Source organism: Macrotis lagotis, chromosome 4 (genome assembly GCF_037893015.1).
Source record: "Macrotis lagotis isolate mMagLag1 chromosome 4, bilby.v1.9.chrom.fasta, whole genome shotgun sequence".
Taxonomy (NCBI): Eukaryota; Metazoa; Chordata; class Mammalia; order Peramelemorphia; family Peramelidae; genus Macrotis; species Macrotis lagotis.
This window is the reverse complement of record NC_133661.1, coordinates 34,996,808-35,003,014: the sequence shown is the minus strand read 5'-3', so window position 1 is coordinate 35,003,014 and position 6,207 is coordinate 34,996,808.

Genomic DNA, 6,207 nt, shown 5'->3' with positions numbered 1-6,207 from the left:
CCCGCCCAGCCCCGCCCAGCCCCGCCCTCCCCAGGCGGGGCTCTAGAGCCCCCCCAGCCCACGACACCCTCAGCCCCCCGCTTCCTAAGGGAGGGAGGGAGAGAAAGGAGAAAGGGGGGAGGAGGGGGAAGTAGGAGGAAGGGAAGGGAGGAAAGATGAGGAAAGGGGGGGGAGAAGGGAGAAAGAGGGAAGTGAAGGGAGAGAAAAAGAAGGCAAGGAAGAAGATGTGAATAGTAGACGGCGAAGGGGAAGAGAAGGAAAGGGGAGGAGAAGCAGATGGAGAGATAAGAGGTGAGGGGGAGAGGAGCCCGAGGAAGGGGGTGGGGAGATGTCTCTGCCAGTTTTAACATTCTCAGCTCCTTGGCAGGGGGCGGGGAGGCAGCCCCAGGGAGCCCCAGGACCTGGCCCTCTTTGGGACGCCTGGTCAACTGCCGCACCTCCCAACCTGGTGCAGATGCATCCAAGCCCCAACTCCTCCACCTACTGAGGGAATCTCCTGGGGTCCTGAAGGGAAAGGGCTGTGGACCGGGGGAGGGGGCGGGGGCTCCAGGCCCGGCTGCCCTTCACGCTCTGGGTTCCAGAATGCAGAGCTGGGGAAGCTCTCTCCTTCGCACCTCTGGTCTTGTGCTGTTTGGGAGGCTGACTTCAGCTGTGAAGTGTGAAGAGGGGGTTCTTTATGCCAAGATCCGGCTCCAGTCATCCCCATACTGGGCAGTCGGAACAGCCATCATCCCCGGAGGCCTTTCCTGAGGAGGAAGGGCCAGCTGTGCCTACCGGCTGCTCCTCACAGGGCAGGCTCACCAGGCTAGTTGAAACAGCCAGGATCCCTGGGGGAGAACCAGGAAGGAGCATGTCAAACCTTTACTGCTGCCTGGCCACCATCTCCCTCCAGATTCCAATGAAGGCAGTCCAAAAGTCTGAGCCCTAGAGCCTTGAAAATAGCAAAGCTCCCAACCCAGGGGCAGCTAGATGGTGCCCGGAATAGAGGGCCGATCTGGAGTCCGAATCTGACCTCACACCATGTGATCCTTGCTGAGCTGCTTAATTTCTGTCTGCCTCAATTTCCTCAATTGTAAAATGGGAATAATAACAGCACCTTCCTCTGGGTTACTGTGAGGATCAAATGGGGCATTTGTAAAAAGCTGAACACAGTGCCTGCACAAAGCAGAAGCTTATTTTCCATCCCCTCAAACATCATCCTGGAAAGGAACCCCCTCCATGGCCTGGCTCTACAGCTCCTGAAGAGCCACAAGAAAGTCCTGGCTACCAAAGTCCTTGGCCCTGTCAAGTGACTCAACCTCATAAACTAATTGGATGATACTGGAGGAAAGGACTAAAGAAGAGGCAAGACCACATGCTTCTGTTGCCCTCTCAGGTCCAGGAGACCTTCCCATCTGATTGGTACTTGAAACTTTCTTTATGTGTGGAATCCCTTCTTAGAGGGTGAGCTTCCTGAGAGCAGGGCCAAGCCTCCTGTTCAGTGTGTATCTCTAGCCCTTGGCACAATGTCTGACAGAGTAAGCATTTAATAGATTTTCCTTCCATCCTTCCTTTCTTCCATCTTTCCTTCCTTCCTTCCTTCCTTCCTTCCTTCCTTCCTTCCTTCCTTCCTTCCTTTCTCCTTTTCTTCCCTCCTCCCTCCCTCCCTCCTTACCTTCCCTCCACCTCTTTCTTCCTTCTTTTCTTTTTTCATCAGTAAATTCACAACACCAACTTATCAATGTAAGAAAGGCCCTCTCCTCATCCCTGCTCTCCTCCTCTGACCAAAGCACAATCTTTCATGTACCTACAACCCTGATGCTATCTTCCTTTCCACTTCCCATTAGGCCCATCTCCTCAGCTCAGTCTCAGTGATTATTTATTAAAACAAGTTTAACTAAACCTTTTTGTTTTTACACTGCAGCTTTCTGCCCCCATTCTCCCACTTCCCTATTGAATCCTCTCTTATAAGTAAAAAATAAAAAGCAAAAATACTAAGTAAAAACTTCTAATAAACATTTATTAAGTGCCTCCTGTATGTCTGGAACCTAGTAGAAAGAAGACAGTTCCTACACTCATAGCCCCCTCCCCCTTATCAGAGCAGAGGGCAGTATTTTATGATCTGTTCCTTGGCACCATTTTTGGATTTTCTGTCTAATAGTCCCTTTTCTTTTAGTGAGCTTCTCATCTATGTGATGCTAAAGAGAACAAAGTTAAAAACAACCAGGTTGGACCAAGTGCAAGTGGAGGAAATCTGAACTAGAAGAGATATACTCCTAGCTTACTGAGGGGTTAGCGTACAAGTTTTCTGAAGGAGGGAAAGATGCCAAAAGGGCAGAAAAATCCCCAAACTCCACAATGGTTCTAATGATCTCTAGGCTTATTATAAGCCTCTCAGCCCTCCCTGTTTCCTGAGACCTCTTTGAATCTCTGGTCTGGTGCCACACAAAGCCTTTGCTGACTCCCCTCCTTCCCTCCCCTGCCACTGCCTTATTTGTGTGTGTTCATTCTGTACATATTTATTTATGTATAATAAAATGTAAACTTGGTGAGAGCAGGGATTGTTTTGGTTTTTTGTCTTGATAATCCCAGGACCAAGGACAGTGTCTGACAGTAGGCAATTAAATGTTTGATTGATTGATTTCTCTCTAAAGCTTAGGCATGGAGCTTTTTTTTAGTTAGTTTTTTTTTTTACAATGCAATGGGGTTAAGTGGCTTGCCCAAGCCCACACAGCTAGGTAATTTTTAAGTGTCTGAGGCTGGATTTGAACTCAGGTACTCCTGACTCCAGGGCTAGTGCTCTGTCCACTGCCACCTAGCCACCCCCAGGCATGGAGTTTTTAACCAGGATGTAACCCTGGAGTCCAACCCTAAAGAGCTCATGGATGGATTTCAGAGGGTTGTGAACTTGGATGAAAAAGAAATTGTATCTTTAATTTCACTCATTTCTAACTGAAATTTGTCATTTCCTTCAATTATAAAATGGACATGAGCCTGAGCAGCCGTCCCTAGATTTCACCAGACTGTCCGACACTGTGCCATAGCCCAGGTAAAGTCAAGAATATCCCATGAAGAGCATCATGCTTGTCAGTGGGAAATGGACTGGAACTATCTGTCACTATTGATGTGAGACAATGTCATCCTGCCCATCAGCCTCTAGGATTCAATGAGTCCCCAATGAGTGCCGGGCAATCTCCATTGTGCCAATAATGTGGAGATAAAAGACAGAGTCCGAAGAACGGTGGCAGAGTCTGTTGAAGGGAAGCTATTCTGTCATCCTAAAAGGTTATTTGGGATGATTTTTGTACTCTAATAAAGAGTTGCCTGGATTAGCCAGAGGCTTACAAGAGTGGAAGCTGGAAAGGGTTTCAGAAAGAGGACTAGAAGATGGAGGGGGGGGGGAGGCAAAGTCCTGTGGCTAGTAACAGCAGTGGTGGCACTGGAACCCAGATCCTCAGACTTCATCTCCAGCTTTGTGCACCTTCCCCCCCTCCAAATGCATACATACCCAACATATATGTATATAATATATATGAATACACACTATACAGTTATAAAATATAACATGTGTGCATGTATGTACAAATGCCCCTACACTTCAGGTGTGCGTGTGCGTATGATATACACATGATGCAACACACAGATGCAGGTGAACACTATACATGCATGTGCTCACACAGATGAAAGATAACATGTATATGTGTGTATATGCACACCTACACACATATCCATCTACCCTTATTCAGTTATCCTTTGTGCTTCACAACTTTCCCCATCACAGTTTTGATATATCTGGGGCGGCACAAGGAATTTAAGAGCAATTTTAGGGGAGTTTTGGTGAAGCTAAATATGATGCAAGAATGCCAGCAGATGACACAGAGTCTGAGGCCAGATACTTAGCCCAAATTTTATAAGGTACGTCCCATAAAACAAAAAGAAAAAAATTGATTTCTTCTCTGGTATGAAGGGAGGACCAGATAATTTTCTAGGTATTTTCCAGGTTAAGTGACTTGCCCAAGGTCACTCTTCATCCTCTGATGTAGAAAAGATAAGTGTGTTTTATATGCATGCATGTGCATGTATACAGGTGTGTGCATATAAATATATATTCATATCTGTGTATGGATATCATGATGCCTGATCTATTCACCTCAAAGGACTTTTGTGAGAAAGCCCTTTGAAAGCATTCAGGCATGACCTAGCATTAGCTTCTTATTATTCACAGGTCAACGTCCCAAAGCTAAGTTAATCAGGGTGTGCTAATTTTTAGAAGCAGCTAAAGTACAAAGTATGGAGTACTAGACTTGGACAAAGGAAGATCTGAGTTCAAATCTAGCCTCAGACCCCTGGTACATTTGTGTGTCCTTGGGCAAGTCTCAGCTTCAGTTTCCTCAGCTGTGAAATGGGTGCGATAATAATACCCATCTCCCAGGGCTATTGTGAAGATCAAAGGAGATAATATTTGCAAAGTGCTTTGTAAACCTATAAATAGTATATCACTATTCTCATCATAATCATTATTCCAGCCCAGAGCTCTTGTACCAGGTTTCTGGTCTGGATTCTCAATGTTTACAAGACAGATCTCAGCTCAAGGCTGTTCTGAAACCCTCAGGATATTTTCTTCCTAACACCCAGCCTTCTCTGGCCTCGGTAATTTATGGCCAGGACCTCTGAAGGGGGAGACTCAGAGGGGGCCCATCTGGTTTGCCTTATCTGTCTCTTGCAGGATTTTCTCCCTGCTGGCCCTGGGTTTTTAGGGTGGTATAGATAAAAAATGATGCTATCAGACTCAACATCACAAGGAAGAGGTAGTTGGGAACAAGAGGTGCAGACCTGGGAGGAGGATGTCCTAAGCCTCTCTTCCCTCCCTTGACTCTCATTTCCCCCGTGGCTGCCAAGGTATCACCACCCTGCCAGTCCCTGGGGTCTATGACCTCGGAGTCTTCCTTCAGTCTTCACTCTGCTTTCAATCAGTTGTCAGATTGGATCCTTTGGTACTCCTCCAAAGCATCTCTCCCTCCTGTGACCCCCTCTTAAGTTTCCTTCTGGGCTTTCCCTTATCTCATTAGATTGTAGACTCCTTGAGGGCAGGGGCTTTCTTTTTCTATTTGAATTCTCACTGTTGAGTAGACATTTAATAGATGTATCTTATATTTACTGTATTTCCCTTTCAAGTCCCTCACAGTTTGTCCCCAGCCTGCCTTTCCAGATTTATTTCACATTATTCCCATCATGCATTCTTCATTCCAGCCAAATTGACCTAGTCGTCTTTCCATAAATTAGTACTGAGCCTTAGCCATGGTAGAGCCTTAATAAATATTAAGTGAAGGGATAAGCTAAGAAGACAGGAAACTAGTTTTACAGCTATGTGAGATGAATGTGTGTGTGTGTGTGTGTGTGTGTGTGTGTGTGTTGGGGTGGGCTATTGGTGTGTGGCTTCTTTCCCCAGGGAGCTGTCATAGATTATATTATAGAGGAGCCAGCCAGTGCTTCTCCTTGCTTACAGAGTCTCTAAGCAGTGATCATCTAGTGTCTTTCAGGAGGCCTTCAATGATGGCCCATTCACCACCTCAAACAGCACCACTTTTTAGTTTCCAACGTCTCTCCTTCTTAGGAGATTCTTTCCTCATAGGGAAGTGAAAGCTGCCTCAGTACACTGACATTTCTGATAACAAGAGCTGGTTGACATTCTGGAGAGTAATTTGGAACTGCACCCAAAGGGCAATAAAACAGTCATACCCTTTGATCCGACAATACCACACTGCTGGGTCTGCATCCCAACATCATAAAAAAGGGGGGAAGAACCTCATAAACAAAAATATTCATAGCAGCTCTTTTTTTGTGGTGGCAAAGAATTGGAAATGAAAGAGATGTCCATCAATTGGGCAGTGACTGAACAAATTGTGTATGTGAATGTGATGAAGTACTATTGTTGTATAAGAAGAAATCATGAGCAAGAGCTAGGTGGTACAATGGATAGATCACCAGTCCTGAAGTCAGAAGGACCTTAGTTCAAATTTGGCCTCAGACACATGATATTGCCTAGAGGAGTGACCTTGGGCAAATCACTTAACCTTGATTGCCTCAACAAAAGATAGATAGATAGATAGATAGATAGATAGATAGATAGAATGGATAGATAGATAGATAGATAGAATGGATAGATAGATAGATAGATAGATAGATAGATAGATAGATGGATGGATGAATAGATAGATAGATTAGATA